This window comes from Panulirus ornatus, chromosome 19 (assembly GCF_036320965.1).
Source record: "Panulirus ornatus isolate Po-2019 chromosome 19, ASM3632096v1, whole genome shotgun sequence".
NCBI classification, from domain to species: domain Eukaryota; kingdom Metazoa; phylum Arthropoda; class Malacostraca; order Decapoda; family Palinuridae; genus Panulirus; species Panulirus ornatus.
The window spans coordinates 27,367,331-27,389,893 of NC_092242.1; the positions used below are offsets into that span (position 1 = coordinate 27,367,331).

The following is a 22,563-nucleotide window of genomic DNA, read 5'->3' on the forward strand; positions in this document are numbered from 1 at the left end:
CTCATAATCTTTCTTCTCATGCCCAGGTGCATAAGCACCAATAATCACCCATCTCTCTCCATCAACTTTCAGTTTTACCCATATCGATAATAACAGAAAAATAAATATGTAGCATACAATATTTCTACAATATTCTATTAGCAGTAGACCATAATTAGTTAATAGGCCTATATGTTTTACAGTAGAGTGCTTTACATGCTGAACTCATGAAAAAATAAACTCAATGTAGCCTTCTTCTGTTACTGTTAAACCTAAAGTCTAAGATTAACCTCCCTTCTCTCCAAAAAGAGTAATATCGTTACCACTTGTGGGGATATAACCCACTTCCCTCTGTCACTGAGCATTTTACAGTCCAGTAAAATTATCTTACTGTAATGTTTGCAAGACTGTGCTATGTAGATTATGCAGTCCAGTAAAATTATCCTACTGTAATGTTTACATGAATGTGTAGTGTGGATTATCGCACAGACATGTACCACAACTGAAATACTTTACTTGTACAGGTACACCACCCAATTTCCAGCAATTGATGGTTTCGACTCCTCCTTTAGTCCAAACAAAATTACATGAGGGAACTTGAAATTACCGCAGCCACCAGACTAGTTTACTGGGCAGCCACAGATGGCGTTGTGTGTAGGGCGTGCTTATCTACTTTCTTTACACTGCACTCGTTGGTAGTGATACTGCAATTCTGTGAGATTCTTAACTTATTTTGCTTCTAAGACATATGAGAGTGTCAGTCATGGTGTCAAATGTAAACACCAGTTCATGTCAATCCAAGATAAAATAGAATTGTTGAGAAAAATGGACCGTGGTGTTTCCTTGCGTAAGCTGTGTGACATCTACAGTATTGGTTCATTAACTGTTCATGATCTAAAGAAGCAAAGGGAGAAAATATTGAAATTCTATGTAGACAGTGATTCTAAGAGGCAAATGACGATTAGAAAAACTATGAAAGATGGAAGAGTACTGAGCACGATTGAGTGATGATGGAATGGTTTCGACAGCGTCAGAGTGATGGAGTGCACTTGTCAGGTAGCATGATAATGGACAAGGCTAAGTTGTTTCATAAAGAACTTAAATTACAACATGAGTGTGACTATAGTGAAGAATGGCTTCAAAGATTCAAGAAGCATCATGGAATTTCCACGAATAAAGTGTGCGAAGAAAAGCGGTCTGCAAACCACAAAGGAGCTGCCGAGTAAGTAAACAAATATGCGAAACTCGTAGCTGACGAGTACCTCAGTCCTAAGCAGGTGTATAATTCGTACAAAACTGCATTATTCTGGCGATGCACACCTTGAAAAAATACGAACAACAGAAGACAAAGAAGACCCCACAGGACTCAAACGGGCATATCTAGGGGAAATAGTGCCTATGGCAAGCACTGAAATTGTGCCCCTGTCCAAACATATGACCTCAATATTTTCTATTTTGATTGCCTCTGCTAAGGAGATTTCATTTTTACCGGCATTTGCTTGTTTGTCTGTGAGCAGCTTTCAACAAAAGTTATGAACAAATTTTGATGAAATTCTCAGGGAAAGTCAGAAATGACACAAGGACCAATTGATTAGATTTTGGGAGTGATCCAAATCATTGTCTGGATCTAGGAAGCCATTATGGAAATATCAATTTCTGTGAATAACTACTGAACTAATAATGATATCAATGTGATTCCAAAGGCCAAAGATATGTTTTCATGGTCAAGAAATCTAAATCTTTAAGACCCAAATCACTGTCTGGATCCAGGACGCCATTATGCCACTGGCGCCCCCTTCGATTGGCACCCAGGGCACCTGCCCTACCAGCCATACCCTAGATACGCTACTGGATTAAAAATCTAAGGACAGACTTACCATCTTAGGGTGCTCAAACATTTAATATTTGTTTAATCTAAAGTTCTAGCAGTCCATGGTATACTTGAGACACATGGGTGAAGTATAATTTGTGAGTTAGTGGTGTGTTGATGAACTATTATATGAGCACAGTTGATCCAGCAAAATGGTTAATCCAATAAGGCTTTGGAACCAAGAGTGCTGAAAAATCGATGGTGCATCTGTAGTAGAAAGTAATGAGGAAGTAGGCTTGCAACACTGTACAGTATATTCTGAGCTCACAAGAAAATAAATATCTGATGTAACCATCAACTACAATGATAAAAGGGAATATCATCTGACCATCAGCGTTTTCTATCTTTGTATTTTAACCAACAAAGTGTAGAACAGAAAACCAAGAATGAACTAAACAATCTAAAACACATTAAAGGTGTACATGGCAAAGCTTCATAATGCTCTAGTACTAAAGCTATATACTAAAAAGTTTAAAGGTCTGGTGAAATTATCTTCATCAAAATTTCAATATGGACAATCATCAAAGTATTAGGTCAAAACAAAGACATTTGGAAAATGACTTTGGTGGATATCTACTTTCTTTCATACCTGTCCAGGGTTTCCCACATTAGTGAGGTTGTGCCAAAAACACACAAAGACAGGCCACAATTGCTCACATCCATTCTGTTGCAGTCATGTGCAATACAGCAACACCATGGGCCCCATCCACAACCAGGCCCCACAGACCTTTCCATAGTTTCCAACAGCCACAAGATTTGGTTATGTCCAATGACAGCACGTCACCCCCTGTATACCACATCGTTCCAATTTACTCTATCCCATGCATGCCTTTCACCCTCCTACAAGCTCTGGACCTGACAACTAAAAACATTTACTCCATCATTTCAGCTCCAGTCTCATCTCCCTCTTCTCCTTTCCTCCTTAACTTCTGACACATAAAACATCTTTGTCAAACTCTTCTCACTCATTATCTCCATATGACCAAACCACTTCAGTACACCCTTTTCTCTCTCACATTTAAATCACTTACTTGATCAAACTACTTCCCACCACATACTGTCCTCAAACATTTCATTTCCAACACATCCACACTTCTCTGCACGTCATCAACTACTGCCCATGCTTCACATCCACACATGGTCAGAGGAACTGCTATACCTTCAAACATATCCATTTTCATCATCCCAAATAATGATCCCTCTTTCCACACATTCCTTTCACCCCTTCACATACCCTATGACTTGCTTCTGCTTCCATGGTTCTGTTTGCTGCCATGTCCACTCACAGGCATCAGAAACACTTCAGTTCTTTTATATTATCTCCACTCAAACTTACACATCAACTAACCTGGAAATGAGATGTTTGAGGACAATATGTGGTGTGAGGTGGTTTGATCGAGTAAGTAAGTAAGTAAGAGAGATGTGTGGAAATAAAAAGAGCGTGGTTGAGAGAGCAGAAGAAGGTGTTTTGAAATGGTTTGGGCACATGGAGAGAATGAGTGAGGAAAGATTGACCAAGAGGATATATGTGTCGGAGGTGGAGGGAACGAAGAGTAGTGGAAGACCAAATTGGAGGTGGAAAGATGGAGTGAAAAAGATTTTGAGTGATTGGGGCCTGAACATGCAGGAGGGTGAAAGGCGGGTAAGGAATAAAGTGAATTGGATCGATGTGGTATACCGGGGTCGACGTGCTATTAATGGATTGAATCAGGGCATGTGAAGCATCTGGGGTAAACCATGGAAAGTTGTGTGGGGCCTGGATGTGGAAAGGGAGCTGTGGTTGCGGGCATTTTTGCATGACAACTAGAGACTGAGTGTGAACGAATTGGGCCTTTGTTGTCTTTTCCTAGCGCTACCTCGCACACATGAGGGGGGAGGGGGATGTTATTCCATGTGTGGTGAGGTGGCGATGGGAATGAATAAAGGCAGACAGTGTGAACTGTGTGCATGGGTATATATGTATGTGTCTGTATGTGTATATATATGTGTACATTGAGATGTATGGGTATGTATATTTGCGCGTGTGGACGTGTATGTATATACATGTGTATGGGGGTGGGTTGGGCCATTTCTTTTGTCTGTTTCCTTGCACTACCTCGCAAACGCGGGAGACAGCGACAAAGCAAAATAGAAAAAAAAATAATGAAATACAGTAACAGTTAATCCTCTGTATCTGAGTGCTACATCTGCTAAGACTGACAATTGTAACACTTATAGTAAAGAAAAAATTCAAAGCTATGTTGCTAGCCACAGCAGAAAAACAGTGCGTATTCACCAAAATTTGATTCAGCTAAAAGCTCCACAGCAATAATTGATCTGATACATTCTTCTTATTATTAATGAAGAGGAGGCTTTGTATCAAGTACAGAAAACATTTAAGAAAGGTATTGGTTCCCCACTCCACAGGGCCCATGCATCTTATCACCAGATACATGCCACATCCACAATCCTCAATGGTCCCTCACTCAAACTGAAACCAAACACCTACTTGATCATTTTTGTTGTTTGATTCATTGGCAATTCAAATTACAAACAATAAAATACATTAAGAAATAAAAACAGTTCTGGAATACAGAGTACATAACTTTTTCATCAACGTATGGTAAATAATGCTTTTATAATGCTGATAACTCTATTCAATGAATTTATGTTACTGCACAGCATTATAATTTCTATACAAATCACAGATTTTAGCATAGCATTCTACTCATGCTACACCCACAACTTGGCAATGAAACTGATCACAGTAAGTTTCCCTTATAATCTATGACTGTTGAGGAAGGAGTGGCTGTAGTGCATTTTTTCTGCAAGAAATCAATAGTTCAGGCCTGCTTGCTTCCACAGAATGCCGTGCAGAACTCTATGATTAAATTTTGTAAAAATTGGAACATTTTCATCCCTCTTCGTCATATATTTTACTGAAACTGTTGTTACATCATGCACTGCAGGCTGTTATAAATTTCTTTTTCTACTTCCTTCTTTACTTGATCCTCTTCATCCTCTTCCTTGTCTGATTCAGAGAGGTGGATATCCTGGCTAAAAGGCATTGCTAACTAATCAATTAGTTCATGCCAACATTCTTTGAGCTATTCTCCAGGATCTTCTGCTCCTAATTTCTCCTTTGTTCAAGAAATCAGAGTGGCATTCACCATTCATTTCTTGGTCATCAAATCCTTCAAAACTGTTAACCAGTGAAGAGCTCTCTTTGTTCTATAAGCCCTTATAGGTAGGAGAGAATGTGGTTGTAAAGGTCACTGGGATCAGTAGTTTTGGTAAAGGTAGCTGTATGGAAGTTGCTGACTGGAGTCCTCATGAGCCCAAGTATGTAATCAACTAAACAGCACTATGGAGCAACAAAATCGCATATCAATTATGTAAAATATGTAAATAACTGCTGCATAGATGACCAGTTGTGACCCTAACAAATGCCATGTGGCAAGCAGGAGGGTAGAGGGCATTCTAAAAATGCATTAAGATGAGAGAGAGGGGACTAAGTGGTGAAATGTATAAAGTCACAGTTGGTAATAAGTGAGTAATCTTCAATGATCAAATAAACAATCAAAAGTGCAACCAATGTTGACAGTAGCTGCCCAGAGTGGTTCTATCATCCTGACTGAGAAGCATTAAAGTGAGGCACAGAACCATCTCACTCCTACCATGTTAGGGTTGCTGATCTTACTTTCTGTTCCATCAAAACAGGACTACTGGGTGAATCCTGCCATCTTCTTACAAGCATCATACATCTACTAAAACTTCACTTATGTTCTTCACATAAGTTCTCTTGCTATTGCCTGGTTGCACAATCACTTTTATATGTAATCATGATATCTATGACCCCTAGTCTCCAGCATCATGGGGTGCTAACAGTCTCTGGGTTCCCATCTGACTCTACTTCCAATGAGAGGGAGGACTCAGACAATGGCAATACCAGCCCCTCCCCCAACCTTTCCCACTAAACCAACATTCATGGTCTATCTAGTAAACTTGCTTCTATTGAACACCATCTAACTAGTACTTCATCTAATATCTTATTCCTCTTTGAGACCCAAGCATTTAATAATGTTCTCACCAAACCCTTTCTTACAACCAACTATTATCTTCATTTTTACTGTTCAAAGGCAGTGTCTGTGCTTATTCCAACTACAACACACCTGCTGCATATCTCGAGGACCTTGAGTCCCTAAACATTGGTGTTATCAGAGTAAAGGTTTGTCTCCCAACTACCATGGTCTTCCTTTGTTTTGCCTACTGCTTTCCTAATTCAACAAATTCTATATGTCTCTTCGGCTATCTAAACCCCTACAATTAGGCTGTGACATCCTCTCACCTGCAAGCCGAGATCCTCTATCCAAGGAATTTCAATGTTTGCCATAGGGAATGGCTAAATCCCCCCTCCCCATATGGATGGTGGAGGGATTAAAGCCCCCACATTCTCCATACTTAGAAAGATCTAGAGCAAATTATCACCCACTCCACCAATATTACTAACTGCCATGATCACTTCTTCCTTCAGCAGCCCCGTCTAAACATAAATATTGGAACCTCAACAAAGCTGAAAGGAATAACTCAATATTCTCCTCTCACTTTACATGGGTAAATTAGTCTTGTATGCGGTGATTCTTCTGTCTCCAACAAATGCACAGCAGATGTTAGTGCTGCAGAAATGGAAGCACTTATCCCCTTTTCATCCAAAAAGACCTCTTCTTCCAATCCTTGGTTCAACTGTTCCTTATTCTGAGGCCAATCAGCAAAGGGATCAGGTATACCAGGCTCGGAAAAACTCTCATTCCTCTGACTCCCATTTAGCATTTATCATGCCCACAATCAATGCAAGTACACTATCCATGTGGCAGAGCATTCCTTTATTCAATGATAGGTCTTTCTGGTCTTTAGTTTCAGGCATTGCTAAAAGCTTCTATCACTTCACCCCTCCACCTTTCCTTCACTTTTCCATTCTGACAGTACTATAGCTTTCTCTCCCATAGGCAAAGTAACTCTCTTTACCTCTCATTTCTTCTCTAACTCTACCTTGGATGACTCTAATATTCCTTCATCCCCTGATGTTCCTCTTACAAATCCTATGCCCCTCCCTGAAATCTCTTTTCAATCTGTCCGAAAAGCACATCTCTCTCTGGGTGCAAACAAGGATTATTGTCCTCACTGCATCCATCCACATGTACTATTGAAAAAGTGTGCCTCTGAACTTGCATCTGTGCTTGCTCACCTGTTCTGTTTCTGTTTACAAACCAGAAATTTTCCCTCTTCTTGAAAGCATGCATTGGTACAACCCATCCCTGAGAAGGGTAACAATTCTTACCCCTCTAACTATCATCATGCTGCTATGATATCCCTCCTCACCTTCCATATCCTCAGACATCTTCAATCTCACATTCTCCTCCCTCATAACTAGTGTAGCTTCCATAAGGCAAGATCCACAGGTGATATTCTTTCCTATTTTGCTAATGCCTGGTCATCATCCCTGAAAGATTATGTAGTTGCCCTTGATACATCCAAAGCTTTTAACAGGGTGTGGCATCAGGGTCTCTCTCTAATCTCCCCTCATATGGCTTCCCTCCATGCTTTGCTCCCTCTTTTCTAGCCTACTCTCAGGCCAATATATCTCCATGGTTGTTGATGGATCAGCCTCTCCCTCTTTCTCCATCAACAGTTGTGTCTCAAGATTTTGTCCAGTCTCATACACTTTATCGCCTTTTTATCAATGATTTCCTCTCTTCTACAAAAAAGCAAATGTACTCATACACAGACAACTCAACACTACATTTATCCACATCCTTCAATGCTGTAGTTCCTTCTCTCACTCAATCTGCATCTCACCTGCACACCACTTCCCTAATAAACTCAGATTTAGGCATGATATCTCAGTGGGGAAGGCAAAATCTAGTTAGGTTAAGTGCCTTCAACATACAGTTTCTGCCTATCTCTCAATTGACAATTCCACACAATTTTCCTTTCTCCTTTGATGGTTCTGTACTTCCACTTCTTATGGGCCAATTCACACTATATAGTTTGTCTTCGTACAGTTACAGTTCATTTGCGTTACAGCAAAAGGTCCCTGTGTTCACACTGTCTAAGATCCAGTCAGTCTGCGTGCAGGTGTTGCTCTGACGAGGCACCTCAGAAATTTAGTGTAAAGCAGCTTGTTGCAATTGCACTGCTTTAAGAGGAAGATGAGAAGAGGGTCATTTATAAGAAAACAGTGTGGGTACACAAGTGTCAAATGAAAACAGCTAAACAGGGGGGAAATGCTCCACAAGATGCATTCCTTGTAAGAGAAAAATTCAAAGAATTCTTGAAGTCCTGCTGGTTCTCTTCCTTGGGCATAAATATTGTTGAGAAACTATGAATGGTTATGAGTAGGATGTTGAGAGATAGCTTATGAATGATTATGAACAGGACGTTGAGAGATAACCTATGAATGATAATGAACAGGCTATTGAGTGATAGCCTGTGAATGGTAATAAATAGGATATTGAGAAATAGCCTATGAACAGTAATGGACAGGATCTTGAGATATAGCCTATGAATGGTAATGAATAGGTTAAAGGATAAAAATGTCATTTGTCACATTGCTTTATCAAAATATAGTGAAATACAGTTAAATATCTTACCTGATTTTTGCAATCCCTCTCCAATGGATTTCCATATTATTTCTTTCACATGGCTATCGCTGTATTTTTTGTTGCTCAAGTCATATAGTTCCTTATAGCTTCTGACCAGTTCTATCAACTGCTCATCACTCATAACTGCGTGCAGTTCACAGCCAAAACCAGAGACACACTGAGGTTCAGAAGTGTCCTCTCTTGTCCATAAACATAACATGACTGATATGTATCAGTGATCACACTTACCGGCTGAGGTACTGAAAGTTTCTGTACATATACATTTCATTCATCAGAGATTTCTTCCAAACGAATCAGATCCATACAGGAGAAAGCTATACAAAAGATGAACAATAAATGGAAGGTATAGTGTGAACAGCCTTATTGATTTCTATGTAAAATTAATTTACATATGAAAGACGTAGGGAGATGAACTGTATAATCTGAATCAGCCCTAACTCAATGAATGTATTTAGCATTACTATTTATTTATTTATTTTGCTTTGTTGCTGTCTCCCGCGTTAGCGAGGTAGCACAAGGAAACAGACGAAAGAATGGCCCAACCCACCCCATACACATGTATATGCATACACGTCCACACACGCAAATATACATACGTATACATCTCAATGTATACATATATATACACACACAGACATATACATATATACACATGTAAATAATTCATACTGTCTGCCTTCATTTATTCCCATCGCCACCTCACCACACATGGAATAACAACCCCCTCCCCCCTCATGTGTGCAAGGTAGCGCTGGGAAAAGACAACAAAGGCCACATTTGTTCACACTCAGTCTCTAGCTGTCATGTCATAATGCACCGAAACCACAGCTACCTTTCCACATCCAGGCCTCACAGAACTTTCCATGCTTTACCCCAGATGCTTCACATGCCCTGGTTCAATCCACTGACAGCACATCGTCCCCGGTATACCACATCATTCCAATTCACTCTATTCCTTGCACGCCTTTCACCCTCCTGCATGTTCAGGCCCCGATCACTCAAAATCTTTTTCACTCCATCTTTCCACCTCCAATTTGGTCTCCCACTTCTCCTCGTTCCCTCCACCTCTGACATATATATCCTCTTGTCAATCTTTCCTCACTCATTCTCTCCATGTGACCAAACCATTTCAAAACACCCTCTTATGCTCTCTCAACCACACTCTTTTTATTTTGACACATCTCTCTTACCCTTACATTACTTACTCGATCAAACCACCTCACACCACATATTGTCCTCAAACATCTCATTTCCAGCACATCCACCCTCCTGCGCACAATTCTATCCATAGCTCACGCCTTGCAACCATACAACATTGTTGGGACCACTATTCCTTCAAACATACCCATTTTTGCTTTCTGAGATAGTGTTCTCGACTTCCAAACATTCTTCAAGGCTCCCAGAATTTTTGCCCCTTCCCCCACCCTATGATTCACTTCCGCTTCCATGGTTCCATCCGCTGCCAGATCCACTCCCACATATCTAAAACACTTCACTTCCTCCAGTTTTTCTCCATTCAAATTTACCTCCCAATTGACTTGACCCTCAACCCTACTGTACCTAATAACCTTGCTCTTATTCACATTTACTCTCAGCTTTCTTCTTTCACACACTTTACCAAACTCAGTCACCAGCTTCTGCAGTTTCTCACATGAATCAGCCACCAGCGCTGTATCCTCAGCAAACGACAACTGACTCACTTCCCAAGCTCTCTCATCCACAACAGACTGCATACTTGCCCCTCTTTCCAAAACTCTTGCATTTACCTCCCTAACAATCCCATCCATAAACAAATTAAACAACCATGGAGACATCACACACCCCTGCCACAAACCTACATTCACTGAGAACCAATCACTTTCCTCTCTTCCTACACGTACATATGCCTTACATCCTCAATATAAACTTTTCACTGCTTCTAACAACTTGCCTCCCACACCATATATTCTTAATACCTTCAACAGGGCATCTCTATCAACTCTATCATATGCCTTCTCCAGATCCATAGATGCTACATACAAATCCATTTCCTTTTCTAAGTATTTCTCATATATATTCTTCAAAGCAAACACCTGATCCACATATCCTCGACCACTTCTGAAACCACACTGCTCTTCCCCAATCTGATGCTCTGTACATGCCTTCACCCTCTCAATCAATACCCTCCCATATAATTTACCAGGAATACTCAACAAACTTATACCTCTGTAATTTGAGCACTCACTCTTATCCCCTTTGCCTTTGTACAATGGCACTATGCAAGCATTCCGCCAATCCTCAGGCACCTTACCATGAATCATACATACATTAAACAACCTTACCAACCAGTCAACAATACAGTCACCCCCTTTTTTAATAAATTCCACTGCAATACCATCCAAACCCGCTGCCTTGCCGGCTTTCATCTTCTGCAAATCTTTTAACAGGGTGTGGCATCAGGGTCTCTCTCTAATCTCCCCTCATATGGCTTCCCTCCATGCTTTGCTCCCTCTTTTCTAGCCTACTCTCAGGCCAATATATCTCCATGGTAGTTGATGGATCAGCCTCTCCCTCTTTCTCCATCAACAGTTGTGTCTCAAGATTTTGTCCAGGCTCATACACTTTATCGCCTTTTTATCAATGATTTCCTCTCTTCTACAAAAAAGCAAATGTACTTATCGACAGACAACTCAACACTGCATTTATCCACATCCTTCAATGCTGTAGTTCCTTCTCTCACTCAATCTTTTACTACCTCTTCTCTGATTACCAAATCATTTTCCCTAATCTCTCACTTTGCACACCATCTCAACCAAAATACCCTATATCTGCCACTCTATCATCAAACACATTCAACAAACCTTCAAAATACTCACTCCATCTTCTTCTCACATCATCACAACTTGTTATCACCTCCCCATTAGCCCCCTTCACTGAAGTTCCAATTTGCTCCCTTGTCTTATGCACTTTATTTACCTCCTTCCACAACATCTTTTTATTCTCCCTAAAATCTAATGATATTCTCTCACCCCAACTCTCATTTGCCCTCTCTTTCACCACTTGCACCTTTCTCTTGACCTCCTGCCTCTTTCTTTTATACATCTCCCACTCATTTGCATTTTTTCCCTACAAAAATCGTCCAAATGCCTCTCTCTTCTTAGTATTACTGTAATATCCAAATCTATCTACGAAACCACACACTACAGAAATAGCTAAGCCATACACTACAATGCTGATTCACTTTCCCTCTTATGTAGGTATTACTTTGACTTTTGCTCCTGAAAGCTGGCTCCTTGTATGCCCACACAAGCTGGACTACACAATACTCAGCAAACTACTATGTCACATGATTACTGTGTGGCCATTGGCAACTCAAGTGTGAGCCATTTTGATAACTGTTTCTTTCCCTACACTGAGAAACTTTGGAACTCTACACTCTTTCATATCTTGCCCAACAATTACAACCCTGCACATTTTAAAAGATTGGTTTTTCACTTCATCCAAAATTCATAAATACTTTCCTTTGTCTCTTCTTTTTCCCTTTCATTAACTTCATCTTTCAATTAAGGCCCAGCCTTGATGTGGAGTTTTATCTGTGACTAAAGCTTCTAAAAAATCTCCAAAAACACCAAGTAAAAACCAAATAAATGAAACAGCAAAAAAAAGAAAAAAAAAAAGAGAAGACAAAGAAGAAAGTGGCTGAAGGGAACAAACTGTGAATGGAGAATGTAAAAATTTTAAGAAATATGATAATAAAAAAAAAGAAGTGTAAGAGTTGGGGCACCATGAGTGTAAAACCTCCTCCTTGTAATATACAAACAGGTAATTACACACCTTGGAATTGGGCACTGCTATCCTTTGCCAGCCTACAGGGTTGGGATTTGGGATCCATTTCTGCAAAGTAAGTCCCACAAAAGGTGTATGTGACCTCAAACATAAGCAAAATGTCTATATATGCTTATGACAAGATACACACACATGCATTGCTGAGAGGCAAGGGAGAAAAAATTATGAATGTAAAAGGATGGAAACTGCCAGTGTTTTAAGGAAGGGAGCTTTAGATTTTTAAGGTCATTAAAAGACAAAGAGTTAGAGGTATGAGGAACATCTAAATGAAATGGGACTGAGGTGTAAGACCAAGCTTGTTAGACATTAAGGATAACCTTGCATACGGTGATGGAAATCTAATGAGATAAGTGTTTAAAAAGGCTTGTTGGATAGAACAGATACTTAAGCAGAAAAAGATAAATGAATTCTAATGAAGAGCACATAGATTAAAAAAATCCATAGCCACAAGGTGTAAAGTAAGTAATGCATGAATATGCACCATGCAACGAAATAGAAAAGAGGAAAAGAGACACTTTTGGAAAGAACTAGAATAAACAACATCACAGGTGGACCTACATTAGAAGATAATTGAGATGAATTACATAAACGGATGGGTGGAAAGCAGAACAGCAGCAGTTCACTCAGATGAGGTCCTGAGTGACAGTGACAATGGATAAAGAATATAAGGAATACATACATTATCAAGAATAAGTATTGCAAATACTTATTTCTGACACAAGGGTATCCATAATAAATATGGTAGAGGCATAGAAAAGACAGGATAAGCAAGGAAATGATATGTTTTGGTAAGAAAAATAAAATCACTGGAATGCATTATATGAGGCCAGTGAAAGGGTAAGGTGAGAGTTTTAGAGATCAGTTGATTTTGATCCATTACACATGACATCTTGAAAATGGATGTGAGTGAATGAGTCCTTTTCTTCGTCTGCTCCTGGTGCTACCTCACTAACATGGGAACAGTGATGAAGCATGAAGAGAAAAGGAAAGAATGATCTCTGAGATTTGTGAGAGGATAAGATGGGACTTTTACAAATCAAATGATTTCTGAGCAAGGGTATCCACAAGTACATAAGAGTATAGGTATAGAAAAGAGAGGATAAACAAGAGAATGAGATAAGTTTCAGTAAGTAAAAATATGATCAATGGTATGTATAATAAGAGCTCTGTGAAAGGGTAAGCTGGAGCTTTACAGATCTTATGTATGTTAGCACTCTATTGTATATGGTCTTCGGTTACAGAATAACATAAAAAAGGTAAAAAATGAGGTTATGGAGTGATAACATAAAACTTAACTTTCAAGGAAGCCACGTGAGAAGCTGAGTAATATTAATAGAGGGGGTGTGAAAGCACACATAGTCAGATTAAGAGGCTTTTGAATTCTAATGTGAAGCACTACTTACCTTGAGCAGCCAAACTAATAAGAAGCTCACACCCATCGAAGTCTCCCTCTTCCACAAGCAGTTTATGTAGTCTTGTTAACCGAGGATCTTCTAAAGTGACACGAGTTCGTTTTTCCAGGGATTCAAATGCCTCTGTGTAGTTGTGTTGACGAAAATGCTTCAGACACAGCCGAATAGCTTCTCGTTCCCGATACTAGATAAAATGAAATACTATCATTCTACTGTCTTCAGTCAACTTTTATAAACTATTCATCCATCTATTATCACTAAATCTGTCCTCATTCACATGAGATGGATCAAAAGCAGAGAGGCAAGCACATTTTGAGGAACTGATTTTATAAAACACCTAACCCATCCCTGCACGCTGGTAAATGGGCTGAAATGGCCAATTCCCTATGATAAACTTGCTGCACTTCAATCCAAAAGTGATTACCAAAGCTAATATGAAATAAACAAACTTAAACAAAGATCTCTTACTACAAAATCTCTTAAAAGAGATGGGAAACATTCTCATTTAAATACTAATGCTTTTAAGGACAAAAAACACGGACCCTAAAAAGTCAGTATTGGAATATGCATCTACCTACTTGGGTTACATAACAAAAGTACTTACCAGCACCCACTGAATGCACCAGCTACCAGTTACTGTACTAATGGATTTCTTACCATATTTGCGGTGATAATCATACCTTTAATAGACTCAATCTTTACTATAGAACATCTATTCATCAGGCATAGTCAAGGCCAAAGCTGAGCTGGATGGATATTTTTCCAATATGTAGACTATCAGTTGAATGGGCTACTATAAAACCCATAATAGCAACAATGTCCCAACCACACAAGTAAAATACCACTAGTAACAATAACAATAGTCCAATTAAAGGTTATAATAATATTATCAATGTATCGCTGAAATAAAATCTCAGGTTTTATCTGTATCAATCATTAAATATTCACCAGAATAACTGTGTCCTAGTTTAAAAGACCAAATGTATGAAGAGTCAGGATACAAAAATATGTATATTCACCAAAACATTGCAATAAATCCCCTCCTCTAAGATAAAGGATAAAAGCAATGGAGTAGAATGGATAACATTTGTGATAAGGACACTAAAGAACAATAGTTCCACTGATTACGAAGCAAAGTGGTAATACAAGAGATACAGCAGTGAAAAACATGCAATGCACTTAGATAAATTGACCAAATGTGTGTAAACAACTCCTCACTATCAGTACCCAAAAAAGTGGATGTAAGACAGCAAAAACACAAAAAGCAGCAGCACCAAACATGGTGACTTTACTAATAATGGATGTGAATGTGGTAGCTTTTTGGCCAGTCCAAGAATTTTCAACTGGAAAAATACTAGCCATCAAATAAAGACCAGATACACAAGAATGTCGGAAGTAAGAATCAGCTGACTTAGTGACCACATGGAGTTTAAAGGCTTTAAACATATTTCTTGAACATTTTTCTCAAAAAGAAGCCATATCTTGAATGCACTTCCTACTCTGTTTCACTCTCAATTCATTAGCCAATTTCAATGAACTACAATAGTACCATGTTCAAGCTAAAAATTTTAATGAAAATTTTTCATACACAATTCAAGTACTTACTGTTGTATACCAGTTGATACATTTCTGCACAACAGCCCAGTCATCACAACCACGGAGTCCCACATGCCAGATGCTGAAGTTGAAAGTTGATCCCCAGGACTGAAAGAACAAAACTTAGTACATATACTAATCCTAATTTCTAGTGCAGTTGTTGATCCTTTCACAAGCACAATACACACAATGTATACAGAAATCATACATTTCTGGATTTTGACAACACTTGTTACTAGACATTACTTTCTACTTTGGAACCAAAACAAGCAACCAAATACATTTCATGAAACCAAGAGGAAATCATTCCTAATTTTCTTACCTAAGCATCTTCAATACCTCTTCAATCTATATACCTACATCACTGTCCCATGACCATTTACAGTTCAATAACTTTGTCTTTACAGATGCTTCATTCTTTTGCTGCCTTTGTAAATTCTGAAACCATTTTACAGTTTGATTCACTGTTTTGCTGTCTGTATCATTTTTTGTTTATGTCATAAAACAAGTATTATATAATGCAACATCCACATACAGCAAACTATGCTGTAACAAAAACAAGCATCATATAATGCAACATCCACTACAGCAATTATAAAGTAAAGTACTGCACATCATATCTGATTGAGATACTCTGTGGGCCACAGTAAAATATACAACAATGAGATATTGTACATAAAGGTTCATGTCCCAACATCATAAGGCAGGGTTGGGTAAGTCTGAATCAAATAATCTTCCTAAGCCTCAATCAACAGTATGATTCTACAGGGGAAAATACTACTATTGGCTCTTTAATCTCTGTAGATATTCTAATCCTATGCAATGCATTGTATGTACGCAAAGGTGTAAGGACACACGCTTAAGCACTATGGCTTAGTCTGTGAGAAAAATAAGTTTCAATAGACAGATCTATACAAACCCTGGCACATTATCTTATAGTTACAGGTTCTGCATCAAGCAAATTAACATACAACATGAAAAGACGAAACAAATGCAATGAACCAACTTTGTGACACCTGGTATTATAATTATCTACCCAATGGGGTCTAACTAACATATTCTGTAATCCCCACAATCCGTTGCACTAATGCTTAAATGGTGAGCATGGGATTCAAGAGAAATTGGCTGTTTGTTGTTATAATTATCTAACCAATGGGATCTAACTAAGACACTCTGTCATCCCCATAATTCTTTGTACTACTGCTGCTCACAGGTTAAGCATGTGATACACAGGAAACTGGCTGCTTTCAGTAGCAAAACCAACTACATAATACAAAATGAAAGGCTGAAAACTGACAGATAGATATGCAATGTAATGTACCAAGTGAAGATGCTTCAGGCAGTTTATCTTAGTCTCAAAAACCATTAGCAAGTTTCTGCACCAAGGCACCTGAAAACACTTGAAGAACTTAAGGCAATCACCAACAGAGAAAGTAATGTAAATATGATATACAATTTATTAAATTTCCAACTCAAAGTGTCAACTACTGCAAAAAAGACTCATCAAATGTGAGCATCATGACCAGTGTCAAACCAGTGCTAAGCACCAACAGGAGCCAAATTGTGAAATTTGAAATTCGATGTGATGGACACCTATTATCACAACAAATACTGCAACAAAGTCATTGAATATGTATAATATGATTTGATCTTGGTACTACGATAAGCAAAGACAAAACAAATAGCTGTAGTGAATCTCATAAAATAAGAGCATTATTCAGGAAAGCCACTGCACATATGATGCTTACCACTCATTAGATGCTTATGGTATGTTTCCATAACTGACCCAATATCACACCATTAGCATGATAAATTTACATACGATTATGAATTAAAACTGGATATCATCCAGCAAGGTCAAAAAATCCTACACCAGCAATGTAACATATTTTTCAATGTATAAGATGAACCCCTATTACAGAGGAATAAACTGTTTATTGAAAAAACTATAATAGTATATTTCATCATACCTGTGTGCACTTTTTACCTTTGTCACAACAATGGAATGAGAAAACATGTTCACCGTGATTTTAAAGTAAAAAGTAAATATACATACAGTAATGTAAGTATTGGTTGAGCCTCCTTAATCCGGTAACCTTAGGAACTGGCTGTTGCCGGGCCACAGAAAATGCCAGAAAACAGAAACTGAACCCTTAGGGAACTGCCTTTGTAAATATATACCCAACCCCTAGTTTTACCAGCTCATTCCATGTATATATTACTGTGTTACCAAAGGTAGAAAAAAAGCCTAAATAGGAAATAATTCAACCATCAATACTTCCAAAGAAGATTTCTATTGTTACATCAGATTACGTGACATACGAAGCTAATACTGGGCAAATTCATCAACATTATACACTTGTTCTGGGCTGTCACTAACTGTGCAAATTCATCCAAAAACTTTGTCATAGCTTTGTGACAAGTAGTTACTGTAATGAACGATCATAGGTTGGTAGTTGGCTTTGGTCGATTCTTGTTACTATTGTTGTTTTATTGTTCATCATCAAGGCAACCAGCCCATGCTACGGCATCAGTACCAGCCAGGCAGCCAGCTCATACACTTGCCCTGCACACATAGTTGTTGGTTGTTTAACAAAGAATTGGAATTTTTATCGATTCTTTTAATACGACCTTACACAATGAGCTTTTCTGTCAGCAATAAACTTTTCACCGCACACACTATGCACTAACATTCCATGTCTCCACTTAAACTTGTGCAACCATCCTTGCGAATATTCACAGTCATAGTCTAGCTTTAGTTCTCTATGAAAAACTTTGGCCTGCTCGATAAGTGTCTCCCCAGAAATGCTTACACCTTCATTACATGGGAGCTTAAACCATTCTATAAGTGCACTGTCAAATTACGTACTGCTAGCACCTTTCAAAGTTTTCTGGCTTTCACTTTCAAAAAAAAAACAGACTAAAAGAAATTAACAGGACTGTTAATTAGCTCAGCTGCAATGTAAACAGATTTTGGTGCCTTATTGCTACTAACAGTGCCACCCTGGTGACAGGGCCACAAACTAAAGGTAGCTGATTCAAAACGTACTGGACCATGGGAGCTACTGGACCACAGAGCTCCGGATCAGAGAGGAGCAACCAGTACAAGATATGTAATAACTGGAACCTGAAAGTTCAGGCAAAATAAAAAGGACTTACGCTTGCAATTTCAATATAAAATTGCTTTTTTGTTTTCATATTCCTATTTTCATTGATTTCTATATTTCTAGAGAAGCAGGTGTCGGCTGCTACCATTCAGTGGTAGGAGCAGTGAGTGGCAGTCAACCAATGACCAAGAAGTGACAAAGCCTGGGTTTTGGGAGGGATAATCGCGGGCAGCACATTGACATTTGTTTGAAACCCCCCTTTAGCCCCAATTTGATGTCATTTTTTCCTAACCTCAACCACATGTGGATTGCTGGCATTCAATCCCAATCCCACCCCAACTCTTCCTCATCCATAAAACTGCTCATATAACTCACAGGTCTTCATATTTTTCTATTTCTATTCTTTATCACTCTTTAATATTTCAAAATATGAAAAAACAACCATCAAATAGTTCTCTGGTACTTATTTCAAGTGGCACAAATGGATGAAAGGACCTGAGAAGATCCCAAGGCCCAATCGACTGCTACCCTACAACTGGGATCTACCATACTTCCATAGGTATAGCTCAGAAACCCTGATTCTTTTTCTATCCATTTCTGCAACATTTCCAGCCTTCATTATAACTTTCTACCTCTTGAAAGCATTATTTCTTCCCTATCCCCAGGGACAACAAAATAAGTAAAATACATAAATAGATATATATATTATCTTTTTTTTATTTTGCTTTGTCGCTCTCTCCCGCATTAGCGAGGTAGCGCAAGGAAACAGATGAAAGAAATGGCCCAACCCACCCCAAAACACATGTATATACATACACGTCCACACACCCAAATTTACATACCTATACATCTCAATGTACACATATATATACACACACAGACACATACATATATACACATGTACATAATTCACACTGTCTGCCTTTATTTGTTCCCATCGCCACCCCGCCACACATGGAATAACATCCCCCTCCCCCCTCATTTGTGCGAGGTGGCGCTAGGAAAAGACACCAAAGGCCCCATTCGTTCACACTCAGTCTCTAGCTGTCATGTAATAATGCACCGAAACCACAGCTCCCTTTCCACATCCAGGCCCCACACAACTTTCCATTGTTTACCCCAGACGCTTCACATGCCCTGGTTCAATCCATTGACAGCACGTCAACCCTGGTATACCACATCGTTCCAATTCCCTCTATTCCTTACACGCCTTTCTCCCTCCTGCATGTTCAAGCCCCGATCACTCAAAATATTTTTCACTCCATCCTTCCACCTAAATTTGGTCTCCCACTTCTCCTCATTCCCACCACCTCTGACGTATATATCCTCTTTGTCAATCTTTCCTCACTAATTCTCTCCATGTGCCCAAACCATTTCAAAACACCCTCTTCTGCTCTCTCAACCACGCTCTTTTTATTTCCACACATCTCTCTTACCCTTACATTACTTACTCAATCAAACCACCTCACACCACATATTGTCCTCAAACATCTCATTTCCAGCACATCCACCCTCCTGCGCACAACTCTATCCATAGCCCACGCCTCGCAACCATACAACATTGTTGGAACAACTATTTCTTCGAACTTATTGATTTTTGCTTTCCGAGATAATGTCCTCGACTTCCAAACATTCTTCGAGGCTCCCAGAATTTTCGCCCCCTCCCCCACCTTATGATTCATTTCCGCTTCCATGGTTCCATCCGCTGCCAGATCCACTAACAGATATCTAAAACACTTTACTTCCTCCAGTTTTTCTCCATTCAAACTTACCTCCCAATTCACTTGACCCTCAACCCTACTGTACCTAATAAACTTGCTCTTATTCACATTTACTCCTAACTTTCTTCTTTCACACACTTTACCAAACTCAGTCACCAGCTTCTGCAGTTTCTTACATGAATCAGCCACCAGCACTGTATCATCAGCGAACAACAACTGACTCACTTCCCAAGCTCTCTCATCCACAACAGACTGCATACTTGCCCATCTTTCCAAAACTCTTGCATTCACATCCCTAACAACCCCATCCATAAACAAATTAAACAACCATGGAGACATCACACACCCCTGCCACAAACCTACATTCACTGAGAACCAATCACTTTCCTCTCTTCCTACACGTACACATGCCTTACATCCTCGATAAAAACTTTTCACTGCTTCAAACAACTTGCCTCCAACACCATATATTCTTAAAACCTTCCACAGAGCATCTCTATCAACTCTATCATATGCCTTCTCCAGATCCATAAATGCTACATACAAATCCATTTGTTTTTCTAAGTATTTCTCACATACATTCTTCAAAGCAAACACCTAATCCACACATCCTCTACCACTTCTGAAACCACACTGCTCTTCCCCAATCTGATTCTCTGTACATGCCTTCACCCTCTCAATCAATACCCTCCCATATAATTTACCAGGAATACTCAACAAACTTTTTTTTTTTTCTTTTTTTTTATACTTTGTCGCTGTCTCCCGCGTTTGCGAGGTAGCGCAAGGAAACAGACGAAAGAAATGGCCCAACCCCCCCCCCATACACATGTACATACACACGTCCACACACGCAAATATACATACCTACACAGCTTTCCATGGTTTACCCTGGACGCTTCACATGCCTTGATTCAATCTACTGACAGCACGTCAACCCCTGTATACCACATCGCTCCAATTCACTCTATTTCTTGCCCTCCTTTCACCCTCCTGCATGTTCAGGCCCCGATCACACAAAATCCTTTTCACTCCATCTTTCCACCTCCAATTTGGTCTCCCTCTTCTCCTCGTTCCCTCCACCTCCGACACATATATCCTCTTGGTCAATCTTTCCTCACTCATTCTCTCCATGTGCCCAAACCATTTCAAAACACCCTCTTCTGCTCTCTCAACCACGCTCTTTTTATTTCCACACATCTCTCTTACCCTTACGTTACTTACTCGATCAAACCACCTCACACCACACATTGTCCTCAAACATCTCATTTCCAGCACATCCATCCTCCTGCGCACAACTCTATCCATAGCCCACGCCTCGCAACCATACAACATTGTTGGAACCACTATTCCTTCAAACATACCCATTTTTGCTTTCCGGGATAATGTTCTCGACTTCCACACATTTTTCAAGGCTCCCAAAATTTTCGCCCCCTCCCCCACCCTATGATCCACTTCCGCTTCCATGGTTCCATCCGCTGACAGATCCACTCCCAGATATCTAAAACACTTCACTTCCTCCAGTTTTTCTCCATTCAAACTCACCTCCCAATTGACTTGACCCTCAACCCTACTGTACCTAATAACCTTGCTCTTATTCACATTTACTCTTAACTTTCTTCTTCCACACACTTTACCAAACTCCGTCAACAAACTTATACCTCTGTAATTTGAGCACTCACTCTTATCCCCTTTGCCTTTCTACAATGGCACTATGCAAGCATTCCGCCAATCCTCAGGCACCTCACCATGAATCATACATACATTAAATAACCTTACCAACCAGTCAACAATACAGTCACCCCCTTTTTTAATAAATTCCACTGCAATACCATCCAAACCTGCTGCCTTGCCGGCTTTCATCTCCGAAAAGATTTAACTACCTCTTCTCTATTTACCAAATCATTTTCCGTAACCCTCTCACTTTGCACACCACCTCGACCAAAACACCCTAAATCTGCCACTCTATCATCAAACACATTCAACAAACCTTCAAAATACTCACTCCATCTCCTTCTCACATCACCACTTCTTGTTATCACCTCCCCATTAGCCCCCTTCACTGAAGTTCCAATTTGCTCCCTTGTCTTACACACTTTATTTACCTCCTTCCAAAACATCTTTTTATTCTCCCTGAAATTTAATGATACTCTCTCACCCCAACTCTCATTTGCCCTCTTTTTCACCTCTTGCACCATTCTCTTGACCTCCTGCCTCTTTCTTTTATACCTCTCCCACTCATTTGCATTTTTTTCCCTGAAAAAACTGTCCAAATGCCTCTCTCTTCCCTTTCACTAATAATCTTACTTCTTCATCCCACCACTCAATACCTTTTCTAATCAACCCACCTCCCACGCTTCTCATGCCACAAGCATCTTTTGTGCAAACCATCAATGCTTCACTAAATACATCATA

General features: G+C 39.4%; 1 protein-coding gene and 1 long non-coding RNA gene across 2 annotated transcripts in view; one reads left to right on the top strand and one right to left on the bottom strand.

The window, feature by feature from the left end:
* muskelin (muskelin 1) overlaps positions 1–22,563 on the top strand; it is a 512,022-nt gene that overhangs the window by 154,659 nt on the left and 334,800 nt on the right. The gene's annotated exons all lie outside the window — the stretch shown is intronic.
* Positions 3,920–15,437, bottom strand: LOC139755472 (uncharacterized). Its single transcript, XR_011714101.1, has 3 exons — positions 15,333–15,437; positions 13,719–13,911; positions 3,920–12,363 (listed from the first exon to the last, which is right to left on the bottom strand). It is a non-coding gene; the product is annotated as an uncharacterized lncRNA (long non-coding RNA).